At 41.8% G+C, this 18,914-nt stretch overlaps 1 protein-coding gene and 1 non-coding gene across 2 annotated transcripts in view; one reads left to right on the plus strand and one right to left on the minus strand.

Moving 5' to 3' along the window:
* Pcsk5 (proprotein convertase subtilisin/kexin type 5) overlaps positions 1-18,914 on the plus strand; it is a 456,194-nt gene that overhangs the window by 8,332 nt on the left and 428,948 nt on the right.
* On the minus strand, positions 3,184-3,284 carry LOC128095859 (small nucleolar RNA U13). Its single transcript, XR_008213454.1, has one exon. It is a non-coding gene; the product is annotated as a small nucleolar RNA U13 (small nucleolar RNA).

The raw sequence follows: 18,914 nt of genomic DNA on the forward strand, positions 1-18,914 counted from the left end.
TATGTGTATATCTCTCTACATATGTAGACGTATACACACATAAAGAAAGGTATTAAAGAGAAGCAAGAAAATCTGTCATTCTTCATATCTCTCTGGAGCCCTTTAATTTGTTTATTAAAACTATTTTCTTTTTAAAATTTTCTTGTCTGTGTGTGCCTGTGTGGGTGTATTTGCATGTGAATACAGGTGCCTGCAGGAGGCAGAGGCATCAAGTTCATCTGGCTCTGAAGTTACAGATGTTGACAGCTGCCTAGGGTGGGTGCTGGGAACTGAACTTGGGGTATCTGCAAGAGCCATACATACTTTTACTCACCGAGTCTTCTTCAGCCTATTTATTAACTAGTACCTAAAACCTAGCCTTTTAACTGCCAGTTTTTTTTTAAATAATACCGTATTATTCCTTTAGTATAGTATTCCTGTTGTGCATCAAATCGCTAAGTGTTTCATGCTGTACGACGCTGCTCTTTTTGACTTATGCGTATCATTTCCTCTTCCTTCTTATCCGTGGTACCTACCATTCTACTGTGTTTCTGATAAGCTGGCTTTCATCCCTTCAGATTCTACATACAATCGAGATCATCTGCATCAGATAGAAGGGCCGGTGCAGTGAAATTTCCTATGAGTGGGAGAGGATTTAGCTCAGGCAAGAAGGAAAGATCCCTGCAGGTGGACTTAACCCCTCGTCCACCTCCACACGAACTGTGGAAGTTTGTCGGAAGCGCACTGCGGAAATGAACTGCCAAGGGATGGCACATGGCTAGAGAGAGGGGACTGTGAATCAAAGATGGAGGAATATCCGCATTTAGTCAGCAAAGGAGCAAGGCTGTGGATGATGGGGAAAGCAGAGCAGGAAGGTGCAGTTGAAAAGGTCCCGAAGGAAAGGATGTGTCCACCCAGATCTGCAGCAGTGAAGTGTGCTATCAGGAGAATCCAGCAGGGTGAGAGTGAGTAGGAATGGGGTCTCCAGAGTTCTTAGCAAGTGCTCTGCTGTACAGCATGGGGGGGTTGGGTTGTGAGACCACGCAAAGCAAGTACAAAGCCATGACCTGTACATCTGCTTCTACTGGCTTTCCTGTGTGCCTGTCCTCTCCCTCTTTTCCTCATCAAGATGCTGTAGTCAGGGTGTAGATCCAGGATGGAAGATCTGTGAGCCCTAATGCCATTACTTCTAAGCTGGGGGACTCTAGGCAATCACCTTAAGCTTTCTGTGCCTCAGTTTCCTCCTGTGTGAAAGGAGACAATAACATTATTCCTCCTCACAGGATTGCTGTGAGGATCCATGGATGGACGCACCAGTGTTTGAAATATTATTAGGAAACTCATAAAAAAAAAGATAGATCACTGTAAAATGAATTTCCAAATAGGAACATTTTTTTTTTTTTTTTTTTTTTTTGCTGCTTGTACTTATTGCTCAGTAGGTATTGATTAAACAGATGAGTAAAAGAAAATGAACCATTGATTGGTTTTGCATCATTTTGTTCCTCATATCAGAGAGGTAGAATTTACCATGTGAGAAGGAAGGCAGAAAGGACTGTGTGGGATCTGGGGAGCAGTGGTTCCTGAACACAGGAATACTGTTTTGAAATGATTGAACAGTGTCTAGATGGAGAGGTAACTGATAAGGACAAAGGAATAGGGTGGGTGTAGGGCTGGAAATGAAAAAAATAAATGGATGGCTAGTTCAATAAGCTAATGATTAGAGCCATTCCAGAGGGATTTTGTTGTTTATTTGAAACAGGGTCTCTATCTATCCTGGCTGGCCTGGAGCTTGGAGTAATCCTCCTGCTTCTGCCTCCCTAGCGATGGAGTCATAGACATGAGCCACTATGCCCTAACCCAGAGGCTTTTTTAAGCTGCTCCCTATAGCAGTTCTGTTTGATGATAAGGTCCAAGGTGGGACACAGGTGGATGGAGAGAGAACCGCTGAGAGCTGGTGGCTTGGAAAGGGTCAATAAATGGAGGCTGAGATGCTGGAAAGGGTTATCAGTGTGGGTAAGATGATGATTGAAGTGATTTGTGCTGGTTTACCCACCGGGCTGGTAAACGTGAAGTTAGCCTCCCATTTCAATTCTCCTTGGGTAACTGCAGGCATTATCTCTGCCTTCCACTACTGTGTGCTATTATTTGCAGTGCAAGTCCTGTACCAACTTAAGGGATAAAGACAGACAGGCAGGTGATTGCTTTCAACCCCCAATGTGATTTTTTTTTTCTTATTTGACTTAAAAACTGAGGATTGCATTGAGCACTCAATATAAAAGAAACAGTGTACACAGAAATTGTAAAAGCAGAAATAATACTTCAAGTTGATTTCTTTTTTCTTTTGGTGTTATGACTTTTTCTGAGGAGACATGAACAGATGTCTCTTCACCCTAGGTAGGGCACACATGACGAACCAAAGAAACTATTCTATTTCAGTCTGTTTTATTGAACTGGTGTGCTTACTGGAGTTACTTATGGGAGCTTGAGTGAGGGTTGTTTGCAGCAGTGTGGATGACTCAGAGGCAGCCGCATCACCAAAAAGCCCATCCTAGCATGGGTGACCACTCAAGAAAACTGTATCCCTGAAGCTCCCTGTACAATTTGCAGACAGGCCCACTAAACCATCCTGTCTCTGACTGCGGATTGCTTGGGGAAGGCTTTGTGAATCTTGTAACTCTTGTGAGTTTCCTGAGCCTAGTGTGTTTCATTAGTTTCTTATGAGCCATGTTCCTCCCTTCAGAAAGTGCTGGTTCAGTTTGGAGGCAATAGCTATATAAAATTTGGTTTTGAGGGACAGGGACTCACAGTGGTGTCCAAGATGGCTGGCTTTTCGTTTATGGTGCCCAGGCTGGCCTCAAACTCATAGTGATCCTCCTGTGTCTGCCTCCCAAGTGTTGGGATTACGGGTCAGGTGTACTCTACCACACCTGCCTTGAAGGATGATTTTTAAATGATATGTACTACGTCATATATAAGTTCCTTCAGCTTAGGTAGTTAGATAATCTGCTTTCTATCTCTGAATTATAATTTATTCACATGTCACATAGCCCGACCTTTATATGCATATTTTATGTAGCATAGTGAAGCAGCGTTCTGAACATGTTGCTTTATGTATTCTTGTTCTGAGTCTTACTGCCTGGAGGATATGGATTTTAAATTTATTTATAGAGTGTCCTTTTTATAATGTAGAACCATTTTTTTTCATGTCAGATGGGTAATATGCTGACATCAAAACAAGGTGTGAGAGAGGAATGCCACACAATGATGTGAGCATCCAGTCATCATTCTTATGAGTCAAAAAAGATCTGTAATATATAGCATTCTAAGATTGTGCTATACAATAAGTTAATCTTGTTTGCATTTGTATGTTAATCTGTATGTTAATTTAGAGTTAGAATTACAAAGGAAGCATTAAGTTCCTAGTGTAATTTTCTGTGCATTGTCTGAGTAGTTAATTCTCTATTGGGAAAATTATATTTTGGATACAATGCCAGCATCGAAACTCAGTTTTATTAAAGCAAGTCTTTCCATGATTTTCCCAGTGTTCCAGTCTCTCTCTCTCTCTCTCTCTCTCTCTCTCTCTCTCTCTCTCTCTCTCTCTCTCTCTCTCTCTCACACACACACACACACACACACACACACACTCGCCCTTCTTTCTTTCTTTCTCTCAGTGTGTGTGTATGTGTGTGTGTGTGTGTGTGTGTGTGTGTGTGTGTGTGTGTGTGTTTTAGTGGTGAGGGTGGTGATAATCATCAGTTTCAAAGCTCTTTAAGGAAAAACTTAATGGTGGGGCTGATTTTTTTTTTGTAATAATATTCGTACATAAAAGATTTGGTTTTCTATACTGAGACACTGGTACAGCTGTGAAAATATAACATTCTCTCCATATTGATGTTCCCAGGCTTGTGTCTTGTTTTCTCTAATTGAAGTTTCTCAACCAAAATAAAGCTTGGTCATGCACACTACTTAGAGTGTAGGGAGGGGGAGCTAATCCCAGAGCCTTTAACATTGTAGGCAACTATCCATAGCTGCAAAATTAGAAGGGTACTGACTGCTTATGCTGGTGTTACTGGAAGGTTTAAGGAGGCCCTTCTTCGGGCACCATGCATTGCTGAGGAAATTAAGGTCCCCTCTTTGGGTTTAGTCTCGTTAATAAGAGAATTTAAAAATGGACTCAGGGGAAGCTCAAGAGCGATTTTTATTAGAGTTTGGGAGAAAACAGCAGGGCAGGCAAGCTGTAAACTTTGGCAGTTGTAGAGTGTGTGTTGAGGGGGATCGGGAGTGGGATCTGGAGAGGAAGAAGAGAGGAAGCCATTCCTGGCTTTTGAGCTGAGCTGGCCTGTTCAGCAGTGGAGGTCAGCAGGCAGCCATGCTGCAGGGAGTGCCTATGTAGTGCAGGGGGATGGCTTCCCAGAAAGGAAGAAAGCCTGAAGGGCTAGAGAAAACATGCCTTGCTAGTGATCAGTATCTGAAAGAAAGATGGAAAAGAAGAAAAAGTTACACTTTTTTGAGTAAGGACTAAGAAAATTGGATGGAATTAACAGAGCTACATGGCCATTTTCTAAGGCTTTGTAAGAAGTGAGTTTTGGTGTCTTCTTAATCTAAACTACCCAGTCAATTTCTATCTTTCATCCTTCATCACTGGGACTGTTCTAGCTTCACTAAACTCTCTCTCATGTGTGTGTGTGTGTGTGTGTACATGTGCACTTGTGTGTTGGGGTTGAGAGTAAATTTCAATGCTTTCTAAGAAAAAAATTGTAGACTACGTAGGATTTGTTACAGGAACCTTGAAAATGCTATGTTAAATGAGTCAATCATACTATTCTGTTTATGCAAAATTCACATTTACAAATCTGTTGAAGCAGCAGGGAAAAGTTGATGAGGAATGCTAATCAAAATGTCTTCTAATTGATTGCTGTGTCCTCTTTCTATTTGCTGAGAGAGGGTCACATATCCCGGACTGCCCTCAAACACTGTGTAACACAAGGATGATCTTGAACTCCTGATCCTCCTGACTTTACCTCCCAAGTGATGGGATTTACAGTCATTTGACACTATTGATTCTCATTTTCAATATCTCTGGATAAAACCACTAGGTAGTGTATGTCTCATATCTACTGCTGTGATAAAAACCCAGTGGTTAGAAGCAACTTGGAGAGCGAAGACTTTAATACAGCTCTCAGGTCACACTCTACCACTGAGGGAAGTCACACCTGGAACCTGGAGTCAGGAATTGAAGTAGAAGCCATAGAGGAACACTGCTTACTGGACTGCTTCTTATGGCTTGCTCAGCCCACTTTCTTGTACAACTCAGGACCACCTGCTGAAGGGCCACACTACCCACCGTAGGCAAGGCACTTCTACATCAACCATTAACCAAGAAAATGCCCTACAGACTTGCTTACAGGCCAATCTGGCGAAGGCATTTTCTCAATTAAGATTCCTTTTTCTTCCTAGGTATGTCTAAGTTGACAAACAACAACAAACCCCCCAACAAGGACAGTATACTTGTATGAGTGAATTGTGTGATAGATGGCATGTATCGATAAGGTTGTGAGGACAATTCACCAGTACCTATTTGTCAGCCATTCTAGTAGGCATAACCCTGTTACATCTGCTTGTTCATGTTAAGTTTATATGAGACTGGGAGGAGGCAAACTGTAAACTCTTGTGACATAAGTAAAGTAACCTGCAGGTGCTGTTAGAAGGCAAAATGCATTAGTAGATTTAAAAAGTGAACATCTTTGGGATAGCTGGCCAGAGAGGTTCGAGCAAGAGGAAATGGTAAATTAAGTACCCGAGTGTTAGGAGGGAGCTATCCACAAGGCTGCCTGCAGTGAGGTGGGGTCCAGGCAGAGGAGATCACACATGGAATAACCCAAGGAAGCGGCCAGCTGGTGTAAGTGGACCAAACCTAATGAGTAAGCTGTGATGGAGCTTGAGATGGCTGCTAATACTTTTTTGTTCTGAAGTCCCCAGTAGCTGTGGTATCTGATAGGTCAAGACAAGCGTCTTCGGCTTTTAATGATTTCTTTCCCACTTGTCTTGAAATAGTTGTGCCATTTGTCCTGCCTACTCTGCCTTGTAAGAAAGGCAAACTCTGGAAATTCCATATCATCTCAAAGTCACCTCTTTATCCACTCTAGAAATATAGCTAAAAATAATATATAGGCAAAATTACTGTGACCTTTTCGACTAATCCATCCCTATTTTGCTTCTCTTTGGGGATTTAGTACAGTTGAGTTTTAATTCCTTGGTTTCCCTCTCATGGGGGACCCAATTATGACTCCACTTTACAGCATGCTGCATGGTGTCTCACCCCATAAGACAGTCATTATATTGGTTGAATCCTAAAACATTTACAGACATAGTGTGCAAAATAAATCTGAACACTAGAGAAAATTTATAAAAATGTCTGTAGCCCAGCCCATGAGGAACGCTGGTCAGGGCATAATATGTTTGATAAAGGGGTGGAGTAAAAATCAGTGAAATGGGACTTTAAAACTCAGGCTTCCTGGGAAATAGCCCAATATTTATCTCTTACTGTTTCCGACCTTGGCGTTGTCCTCGGGGTCATTTTTTTTTTCTAATTTTTGATTCTTGGGAACATTATTGTGTGACAAAATAAGTATGACAGTATCCAAGTCACCAGAGCCAAGTCCCAGTTCACCCTAGGAACAGGCTTGCTTCTCCATGAATCTCAGTGAGTCCTGAGAGCCTGCTAGCTGTGATAATTGTCCTGAAAATGGCAGTGTCTGTTGGGACAGTGCAAACCAGCATAGAACCTTCCCAAGAAAGAACAGGCTGGAAAGAAGAAAACAGTTTCGGGTCATAGGCAGACCACTATTTGTGCAGAAACAGTGGAATGGCAAACAGAAGCAGATCCAGCATATTCTGAGGTCCCCGAAGTTCACTAAAAGATAAGCAGTGAGATCTTGTGATGGCCATAGACACAGGGCAGGGCCAACTAGGATTGGTTGTTTTGAAGGGCCAAAACTCTGAAGTTAAATCTGCACAAGAGGGAGGTTTAGATTGCAGACTCCAGAACAAACAGACATAAATTGGCCCTGTAGCTTAGACCATAAGGAGTGGCTTCTTAAATAGCCTGGGAGATAGGAAACAAACTTACGAGAAATAGCACAAACATTCATTGGAGTTAACTCCCTTTAATTACAGAAAGAACAATCTCTTGGTTGAGTGACATGGCCAGATGCCAATCTTTCAACTGAGATGGGTCTGCCCATTTGACCTACCCAGGGATGTCAGATCCAAGGCCTCAAATGACTAGGCCTTCAGGCTCAGGTAGAAAGAAGGAGAGATGAGTGACTTTCTGGGTTCCATGAAAGAGAGATGGGAATGAGTTTTCCCATGGGATGTGTGATTGAAGAGTAGAGCGATTTCTTCCTCTGATGTGATGGATCTCAGTGCCAAGACTCTCACTTGGTTCAGACTTTTGTAAGCCTTACCCTGACCAACTGTCTCTTCCTCTCCCAGTCAGAGTTGATGCCTTCCTCCTCTCCTGTCCATTCAGAGTTCAAAATGTCATTTACCCTACTTTTTCCTTCTTTGCACATGGACTGCCATGTCCATTTTCAGTGTCTGAACCCTGTGAGGCTCAGATCCTGCCTGCTTGCAAGGGCCACTTCCATGGATAAAATTATCTGTGGCTAAAACCTCCTGTGTTTAAACTGTTATCATACCTTGCTTTTTTTAATTGGCATTTGACATTTTTTTTTTTTTTTTTTTTTTTTTTTTGGTTTTTCGAGACAGGGTTTCTCTGTGTAGCTTTGCGCCTTTCCTGGAACTCGCTTTGGAGACCAGGCTGGCCTCGAACTCACAGAGATCCGCCTGGCTTTGCCTCCCGAGTGCTGGGATTAAAGGCGTGCGCCACCACCGCCCGGCGGCATTTGACATTTTTATCACACATGCAGGTTATCTTTCTTGTTTTCTTTCTTTCTGTTTGTCATTTTTCCTTCCCTGTTTGTGTGTGTGTGTGTGTGTGTGTACAGTAGTGCCAGGTAATGAACCCAAGGCCTTGTCCATCTAGGCTAGTGTACTATCATTGAGCTGTGCCAGATGTTTTTGTACTTTTTATTTTGAGATAGGGACTCATTCAGTAGCCCAAGCTGGCCTTGAACTCACTCTGTAGCCATGGAAGAACTTGTGACCCTCCTGCCTCATCCTCCAGAGGTCTGGTCTAGCCAGTAATTTCTTTAAAACCATGGTTTTTGTCTGGTCCATCTTCAAATGGACCTATGACACCTAGAAGGGTGCTCAGAAGTTAAGATGGCCTCAGAAATGTATTCTGAAATGGATAGAGGATAAGTCAGAGAGTCATAAAGACCACCGAAGTCATTGTTGCCCATGGTGTGAGAGTTCATTGACTTCTAGAGTTCCATGTGCACAAGTGACTTCAGTTGGCAAATGAAATGTGAACAGAAGTGACACCTGTCCCTTTGTTAACGGTCAGTGGGTGACTCCCGGTGATGGTCATCTGCCTGAGTGTCTGGCAGACCTCCAGGTGGTGGATGCTTCATTAGTCTGGGTTCTTGAGGGGGGTCTCACGAAGAGCAAGCGCACAGTGGGCATGACACGAGCTGGAGATAAGCTATTTCAACTGTCAACTGCTTGGTTTCTTGGGTCATTTGTTGTTGCAGTAGAACCTGTTTCATCATGATTAATACAAAAACCTAATCTTAATACTTTTCTTCTTAGTCTTGTACACAATTTAGGCTAAGATGTGCCATAGAGGGACAAGAAAGAATCGCTACAAGAACCCTGCGGTTTTAGAGCCAGTCCTAAGTGATCTACATTAATAACTATGTGCTTCCCAAACCAGAAAATCAGGAGACGGATAAGTAGGTCTTTGCATATATGTGGTCATGTGATTCCCTTGTTTAGAGGAGATTCGTACTTCCCGAAAGGATCCTGGGAGACCCTGGAGCTCAGTTGCTCTACATTGCTTTTCCACCGTCTTACTATACTGAGATTTGGAGTGTGAGTTCAAATATAGCTGTCAATGACTGGTAAACCTGTTCAGAAGTTCAGAGCTTTCCTCTTCCCTTTTGGGAAGGCAAACATTTAATGTGTTATAGGTTATCTTTTATTTTCCCCTATCAAATAAAAATTTTATTAATTTAAAAAATGTTGTTCTTGTAGTGCCACTTACTTGGAAGGCTGAGGCCAGAGGGTCACTAGAGCCTGGGAATTCAAGGCCACTCTGCAATATCATGACATGTCAGCTCAAAAGAAAGACTATTGAATAGAGGGCAGGACAGTCTTGCTTCTTGCCCACAGCTCCTGAGTGTGATTTCCCAGGGACCTTACTGTGCTGTCAGAGTTGTGACACCCTCTGCTGCAGAATCCACTTCAGTTTACGGTCCCTTTCCAGGGGGTGCTATGCTTTCCTGCTTGGAGAACTGCTCTCACAGCATGTGGGATCTTGCATTCCCTGATTTATGTGATGTAGACACAGTAGGGAGCATCCTAGATGTAAAATGCGATGGCCTGAGTCTCCAACTGTTGAATGGAGTCCAAAGCAGCAGATTTTTCTTCTTTGGCAAGACAGAGCTGAAGCAATGTTCAGGGATTTGGTTTGCCGATTCTCAATCTGCTAAAAACTGCAGTAACTTAACATGGCGGAGGGGGGGGCCGGTCTGTGGGGGATAAGTGCTTCATAATGTGGAAAATACTCCAGAGGTCACGTGGCTTGCTGTCTTAGGCAAGCTAAATACTGTGAGGCTTAACATTTTTTGTTTTGTTTTAAGTTGACATATTGCATGTGGGAATGTGTGCCTCATACTCTTTCATTACAATAGGCAAAATTTTATTTTGTTCAAGCAAAAACTGAAAAAAAAAAAATAAAGGCAGTATTGAACCTTGAAAGATTTTTTTTGACCACTCTAGCCCCTAGAGTATGGAGGCCATCTCTTGCCAGCGTACACTGATTTTGCTTTGAGTTTTCCCCTTTGCTTTCATTCTGTCCTCCATTCCTTGAAAATGTTTTAGAATATCCACACTTTGCTGCAGGCCATCCCAAGCAGAGTACACTAAGCATTGCATTTGGGACCTTTTATACTCATAGGTGCAGTTTATCTTCTTGCTTTAGAATAAATTGCTCACAGCTCCTTGGCTTAAAATCACAATCCCTATTTCTTTTGGGACTGTGAGTTAGTTGTAGATTCCTTTGCATTTAGTGGATCTGGGGGCCTGGCTAACCTTGGGTGGCTTTTCTCATGTGTCTAGTGATTGCTACTCTAGTGTGCAAATCCTTTTCAGATTTCTGTTTGTGTTTTGTTTGCAAACATCCCCTTTGTGGTTTGTTTGCAAACATCCCATAGGTCCAAGCAAGTCAGAGTGTTAATCTAAGCTTTAAGAAATGGAGATATAAGTTTCAACTCCTGGTAAGAGGAGATATAATTAATTGTATCCACATTTTTCAGTATATCAAGGAGCCTGCTATAGTTAATTAGACAGGAAATAAAAGTGTGCCAGATGATGGTAAGCACTAAGGATAGGAAATAGGGAAAGGAAGCTGGGATGTGGTGCAGTCCTGCAGTTTAAGCTCTTGAGAAGTGAACCCAAGAGGATCAGGAGTTTAAGGCCAGCCTGAGCTACATGAGATGTTGGAATGAAAGTAAGGAAAAAAGGGACAGAGGGATGGAGGGAAGAAGGAAGGAAAGAAGAGGCAAATTTATCAGAGAAGGGAGAAAATAAATCAAAGGCAAAGAAGGGGAATATCTAGAAAAACTACTCAATTGCAAGTGGTTGATGAAGGAAATCTTCATAGAGAAAGTGTCTTAGTTAGGATTTTATTGCTGTGAAGAGACACTGTGACTATGGCAACTCTTATAAAGGAAAGTATTTAATTGGGGCTGGCTTACTGTTTCAGAGATTTAGTCTGTTACTATCATGGTGGGAAGCATGAGGGCACACAGACAAGGCAGGATTTCTACATCCAGATTGTCAGGAAGAGAGAGTGACACTGGCCTGGCTTGAGCATTTGAGACGTCAAAGCCCGCCCCCAGTGACACATTTCCTCTAATAAGGTTACACCCACTCTAACAATGCCGCAAATCCTAATCCTTTAAAATAATGCCACTTCCTATGAGCCTGTGGGGCCATTTTCATTCAAACCATCACAGAAGGTGAGTAAAGAAGGATCTAAACAAGGTGAGGGGATATATACCTGAAATGAAGGTCATGGGCCAGAGAGTTATCTTAGATGGATTTTGAGAAGCCCAGTGATCCAGAATGATCACAGGTGTGGTAGAAGATGATGTTGAGGGGTCAAGCAGTTGAGTTGGGAGGTAGGGCACACCCCATCCTGCAAGTGCTGTTTCTCCCATTTTTAGTGCATTTTGGTTATGCTGAGCTATTCAGTTCTGATTGAGTAGATCTGAGATGTGCTCAGAGATTAGCATTTCTAATAAGCTCTCAGCTGTAGCACTGTTGCTGCTGGGAGTGCTCCTGGGGTTTTCTTTGAGTGAGCAGGGTGCTCCTTAGGATGCTCTCAGTAGGTCCTTGTTTAGAATATTTAAATGCAGACATGTAATATAAAGGGTGGCATTCTCACACAGTGTAGTGTCAAGAACACTGGATTTTGTTTGTGAAAGCTCCCATCATTGGGATATCTTTTTTATCCACAGAGCATTTTTGCTTTTCTCTGTTGTGAGCAACAAACAACAGGACCTAGCTCTGGATTCCTGCTCTTCTCAGTTTTCTGCCAGGTTTTTTCCAGAACATACCTGCTCAGCCTCCTTGCATTCATTCAAATCTGGGTGACTGGATGTTCTCTCACTTAGCCCTTTCCCACCCTGGTCCTTGCTCCAATGTCCCAGTGGCGGTCAGTCCTGGCTATATATTTCAAATACCATGTGCCTTCAAAGATACCTTCTGAGCTGAGCTTGGTGGGCTCTTCCTGTAGCTGCCCCTCTTATCTATGATTTTGCTTTCTGATGTCTCAGTTATTCCTTGGTCAATCTTGCTCTAAATACATTAAGTGGAAAATTTCAAAAGTAAAAAATTCATGAATTTTAAAGAACTTACTATAATATGTTAAGCGTTCTATTTTATTATTATTAGCTTAAAAAAACTCTTACTGTGCCTAATTTGTAAATGGAACTTTATTGTGTGTTATAGGAAACCATAGTGTATACACAGTTGGACCATCTGTTCTCTCAGGCGTTCACCAGGGGTCTTTGAACTACCTCAGTGGGAAGAGGAGCATGATTTACAAGTCATGCTAAGAAACAGTGTGCTGCTACCCCATTCCCTCCATCTCTCCACTCATCCACTGTGGTCTCTTTTCTTACCATCCAAACTCATGAATCATTAGCTTATTTCCAACTCTATTACATTTTGTGTTGAGATAGTCTGGTTGTTGCCTAATTACTATCTTTTGTATTTGATTTGGGGGGAAGATCTGCAAATGAAAGATCGTGAGTAAGTACCTGGTGATGTTTTGTATCACATATTTATACTTTCCTGTTATTGGTTCTGAGTGGCCCCATCCATACACCAGCTCACTAAGAATACTTCAGAGTCTTACCCTGGATATAGGACCCTGGAAACAACCTCGAAAATCAGTTGCCTATTTCTGTTATCTCCCAGTGAGCGTGTATGTAGATGGTTTTGTGTCCTGGCTCTGTTGGAATACAGCATGCTTTTGAGAATTCTGATCTTGTGTATCTCAATAGGAAATAGTCTACACTGTGCATCTCAGATGGGGGCTCCATCTTCACCTCTTTAAAAACATCTGGCCCTTCATTTTCTGGGCGGGCTAGGTGACATCTCTTTAGCATGGCTATATTTTGGTGTTACATTTAAGCATTCGTGGCTTTTTTGTTTTTTGACATTTATTTATTTTGTAACATACCAGAAGCCTCAAAATAGCAGAAGTCACCTGAGATCTGACTGAACCTCTCGTGAGTCTTTTCCAGAGCTTTCTGATTCCCAGGAGACAACTTTCTTCATGTTTAAATCTAGTTTGCTAAAGTAGACCTTATTTAAGAATCCTGATTTGTTGCTTGCTTGTTTTTTTTGAGACAGTCTCATCTTCACCTCAAGCTGATTTAGGATTGCTTCACTCTTTACCCCAGGCTAACTTCAAACCCTTGGTAGTCCTTCTCCCTTAGTCTCCGGAGTGTTGGGATTACAGGTATGAGCTGGCATACCCAGCTTCCTATTACATGAGTTTTTTCATATTTTTAATTAGGATGGTAAAATCCAATTAGAGGAGTAAATAATTGGAATTGCAAAATATTATCAGCAAAGTGTGTCACAGTCGGCTGTATCGTCATGTACCAGGAATGATTTATGTGCAACACTGATTTGTAATATATTTAAACTAATTATTAACTCAATCAGATGGATTGACTTGAATGTTATCATAAAGGGCTCTGGGATGTGAGCGTGACCAAGTACCATAAAATTTATTGCTTGAATATTGCTGGATCCAGTGATTCCAATAAGGCATTGCCTTTTGCCCCCACACCACCACAATAGAAATGGTTGTTTTGTACTATTAGGAAGAAAGTGTGTATATATGTTTTAATTAACAGTAATTCGTTTGTCTTGAAATAAGTTTCTTTCAATAGTCTCTAACTTTGGAAGAGCCCTGGTGTTATTCTCATAAAATACAAATATCCTTAGGTAGTTAGACTCTTCTGGTCTTTTATAGTTGAGAGCAATAATATCATTTAGACCAGTGGTCCTTAACCTTCCTAATGCTGCAGCCCTTTAGGTTCTCATGTTGTGGTGACACCCCCCCCACCATAAAATTATTTTCATTGCTACTTCATAACTGTAACTTTGCTACTGTTATGAATCATAATGTAAATAATTTTTAGAGATTTAGAGGTTTGCCAAAGGGGTCGAGACACACAGATTGAGAACCACTGACTTAGACTTATATTCTAGAATGTAGAAACTGGAACCTAAAAAGGACATATAAATGGTTCACTGCCCAGGTATTTAGCAGACTAGAGCAGTAGCATATTCTAAGTGCTGATTATAAAAGCAAATGCTGAGCATGCCTTATTAAAAGTGTTCAAGTTGCTCTGCAATCCCAGTGCATGGGAAGCAGGGACAGGAAAAGCTGAAGTTCAAAGTTATCCTCAGCTGTGTGATAAGTTGACATTGCCTGGCCTACTGTCTTAAAGCACAACAAAATGGAACAGCAACAAAACACAAAGAATGACAAATAAAAGTGTTGAGAGCTTCTCTGACTGTCTTGGTCCTTTGTTGGCTGCATACTTACATTCTGACAAAATGGCTCAGCAGGTAAAAAGCACCCATCGGGTGAGCCTATTGTCCTAGTTCAAAGTCTGGAACTCAGGGCAGAAGGAAAGACCAGCTCCTGAAAGGTTGTCCTGTGACTTTCACATGGGAGATCACAAACATCATAAACACATAATAATAAACAAATAAAAATCATCCACATGTGAACTCACACACATCATAGACACACAATCATAATAATTAACTAAAAATAATCAAAGAAAAGAATCCCCATTGTTAACTTTGTATTTTGAATGGCTTTTGTTTCTTTAGGAGTTTGGTATGTTTTGGGTATGAGGAGTGCAGTCTGTAGGTTTGCACTGTAGGTCTAAGGCATTCTGGCAAGCGTCTCTGTTTCGGAGGTAGTACTGTTTCCTAGGTTCGTGAAAATCTAACTCTTTCCCCCCTTTCATTTGACTGCGAAAATACGATAATTTTTCCTCACTTTGGTAGAGGAACATGGTTAAAGGATAGTTCACAACTCTCCCCTGTTAACTGTGTAGTGATAAGTTAAGAAACTGATCAAACGCTTAAGGGCATGCCCATCTTGCTTGGTCCCTTGAACCTCTTTCCAGGGAAAGTCAGAAGGCTCATTTTTGTGGAGGCAGATGTCATCTTTTCTTTTGGATGTAGGGAATATGACTGTACTATCATGAGGTGCTTTTACTTGTGACTACAGACTTAAGGTCCACAAGTTGAAATACTTGGGATGGTCTTGTGGTTTGTGAAACTGATAGAAAGATACGGGACTGCATCCATCATGGTGAGCAGTAGAAGTTCTCTTTATAGTTCTCTAAGGCAGCCACTAAAGTAGCAGGCTAGAGGCAGCAGCACTAGAGCTAATATAGTCACTGTAGAAATTCAGTTTAACATGAGACATTTGAAATGGGAGTAAGTGCTCATAGCTGCAGGAACCATTCTCCACCCCAGGTCTTTATCACTGTAGTTTATTGGGGCTTTAAATCTGTTTCACAATTTAGTTACAGAACTTTGGCATGTTACAGCTGAGGGTGGAAGTTCTGTTCTTCCTTTGAATTCCTTGCATCTACACTGGACATGCAATTCAGCAATATCCAGTGTTTTGAACATTAACACAGTTCGTGGATTAATCTCCAATCCCGTGGAAGCCTCAGATAGCAGCCTAAATGAACTTACTTTTTCTCCGTTTATCTAGATATGAGGTATTTGTCTAGATAAGCATATGTCTTCAGTTAACTGCAAAAATGTGTAAACATTGCAATGATTCTTTTGGTAAAACACCGTATTGAGTTTATCTTTTATGTCAACAGTAAGTACTTAGGAATGATAGAAGAGAGATACTTAAAACTCAATCTACAAGGCCGAATGCATTTTCCTAAACATCACTTCTGACTTTCTCGTAGCTAGATACAAACATTTGCTTAGTGGCATAATGGTCCTTTAAGGTCTCTTTTTATGTATTTAATATATATTCATGGCCAAGCAAGCTGCTGAGATAAAAGGTCAATGGCCATTTTATGTTAAGAAAATAATAAATAAGTAAATAGAAGTTGGGCACTTGATCCAGGCATAGTAATTGCTGAGATAAGACCATCCTGAAATTAATCATGTTGAAATCAAACCTTCAGGAAAAGCTGGAATGTGACTCCAAGCAGGAGCTCCAATATTCTTTAGGCTTTGCTTAAAGTAGTGGGAACAACACCCAGTGTGGTGTCAGAAACGTTTTGTTGCTGTAGTTGCTCCTATTGTGAATGTAGGTCAGTGAGAAAATGTAGTGGGCATCGATTTTATTGTGTGGGCAGTGGAGACACTAATCCTTTCCCTGTCTCTTTCCCCTCACTGACTGAGTGGTAAGTTTATTTGGGGTAACCATTGTGTCATGGGCTGTGGAGTAGATGCTGCCAGTAGACCAGCATTCTCAAACTTAAGGAGACAAACAGCTTGAGCAGGGAAAGCAGTCTAGAAAGGCCACTTGGGAGATGAGAAAGGACTTTGGCTTCTGAGGAAATGAGTTTTGAGGCAAGGTCTAAACTCCGAGAAGGAAGTGAGAGACCGAAGCATAGGGACTGCCTGGTGAGTGGAACAGCTAGAACACAGGCCCAGAGGCTGAGGAGGAGACCTGTGGGGCTGAGTGGGGGGTGAGGGAAAGTGAAGGCATTAGGAGGTAATGATCTGAAGACAAATGGGAGGAGAGCTGGTAGCCTCTCTTAAGCCAAGTAAAAGCAATTTTGGTCATTTCATAAAAGCAGAAAGTAAGCAAATTTTAGGTGTGATGCCATCTTTTCAGATACATTTTTTTTATTGTGTTTATTTAATTTTTTCAGTGCTGGGAATAGAATGCATGATCTTCTACATGCTGACAGAGTTTTCTAATGCTAAGTGAAATCCCCAGCCATCTGACACCATCTTACATAAAACAAGTATGAAAGAGCACTTGAAAGACGGGTAGTTCATGTTGATGTTAAATATGATAAGATGGTTAGAAAGAAGAATAAACATGGCCCAATGTGTTATTTGTCCTGTTGATGGGGTGGTAAATGATTTTATCTTCTTGAAACAGGGTCTCACTATATATCTGTGGCTGGGCTTGAACTGACACCATTTTCCTGCCTTTCCAGTACTAAGGTTGTAGGCCTTTGCTACCATCCTTGGCTTAGTGGCAGGATTCTTAAAGTGACCAGTTGTAAATGGTGCTGGAAGAAATAACCCCAAACATTTGGCATTTTGAAAAATTTGGAGGAGCAAGTGTGTACAGACCTGAGGTGTCAAAAGATCTCTCTTGCTAATATTACACCTAAATGGATGTTCAAAATCAATTTTTACAACCTATATTCCCTGAAGAATCATGATAAATAGCATCCGATGGAATCTATGTGGTCGATTTGATTGTTCTCCTGTGTAGAATTAGGAATTCCTGTTCCATGGCTCCTGTGAAACAGCTCCAAAGAGACAGTGCTAATTCAATGCAGATCAGGCCTCGGGCTTGATGAACTCTTACTAGATTTGATGGAAAACATTTCTCTACTAAAAGGTACCCCTGAAGAGATCAACATATTTTACTTGAAAGAGGATGGAAAACATGTTCTGAATTTTATGGTTTGAGGGACTTGTTGAAAAATTTAAAATTGAGAAGTAGAGGCCATAGTGCAGTTCTTACGGTGGGTCTGATGGCCATGGGAAGGCAACTTTAGCCTTCCACACTTTCAGTGATGCCTGTGTGCAGCACGTGCGGATTTCCAGCTCCAACCCTTTGCTCTTGTTCTGGTCCAGTGAACTGAATTTTCATCAAGATACCTGTTAACAGACAACTATGCTTTGTGGTACTGTTTATTTGTTTGTATGTTTGTTTGTTTTGTTGGCTGGTTTTTTCAAGACAGGGTTTCTTTGTGTAGCCCTGGCTGTCATGGAACTCACTCTATAGACTAGGCTGGCCATGAACTCAGAGATCCCCAGCCTCTACCACCTGAGTGCTGGGATTAAAGGCCTATACTACTACCTCCTGACTTTATGGTACTGTTAACATTAGTCATGTTTTCAATTTTCTCCCAGAGTTGAACTTGGATCATACTCATGCTGAAATTGAATTTTACTTTAAATGTAGATTGGGGGGGGGGGGGTAATATTAGAATTGAGTAAAGCCAGAGGTTAATAAAGGTGGGGTGAGGAGGAACTAGGGAGATGGCTCAGAGTGTAAAATGATGTACAAGTGTGCGGACCTGAATGTGCATCTCCAGAACCCACATAGAGCATCTGTGATCCAAGTGTACTTACAGCCAGATGGGAAGGGGAGAAAGCTCTGAAAGCTCACCAGCTAGCTTGCCAGTCTCACGTAGGCAGTGGGGATCAAGGAGAGACTTAGCCTCCAACAAGGTGCAAAGGTAGGACCAGCATCAAGATTGTTCTCTTACCACCATACATGTGCCCTGACATGTTTGCACCCGAAGTCATACGTAGAAACGTATACAATCGCATACAGGTACATACTGTATACGTACACATTATACATACTCACATTTTTTTAAAGGTAGAAATGGGCAAACGTGGAGCACATTTATACATTTGACTGCACAGGCCAGGCTAGCCCGCACTGCTTGCCTTCTGTTGTGAATGTTGTACAGTCACTCTCTCATTGGTGGCACATCCTTATCTCTTGACAGGAGGTGGCTGAGCCCAGGTTGACTAGACTCTGGGTTGGGGAGGGGGGCATGTATGCATTTCTACCAAGCCCATGGGTATGAGTGCTGTTGGCATGGGGCCATTGGCCCTGCCACTCCCTGCCTTATAGACTTTTCCTTGTTTTCAAGACAGTTATGTTGGGTATATAGCCAGTGGCTCTTAGGAGTCTTCTCATCTTTTCTTTTTTTCTCCCAGAATTACCAGCCATTTCCTTCTTTTCAGTTCTCATCATGTTGCATAATCAGTCACATTTTGCTGTGAGGAGAGCAGTATTTTACTGAGAGTTGTTGAAATATTTACTTCATTGCACAAAATGGGGCGCTTTACATGCTGCACATGAATCTCAAGGCTGTTGTTTGAATGGTGTAGATTCGATGCTGAAGAGGCCGCCAATGGCTGTAGGAAAGCTTTTCGACTGATTTGATGATATCATGAAATTGAAGCAAACAACTTCACTTTCTGCTGTTTGCGTCTGTGTCGCGGTATCAACCAGCTCCCTC

This window comes from Peromyscus californicus, unplaced genomic scaffold, assembly GCF_007827085.1.
Source record: "Peromyscus californicus insignis strain IS unplaced genomic scaffold, ASM782708v3 Scaffold_4__1_contigs__length_199733344, whole genome shotgun sequence".
Lineage (NCBI taxonomy): Eukaryota > Metazoa > Chordata > Mammalia > Rodentia > Cricetidae > Peromyscus > Peromyscus californicus.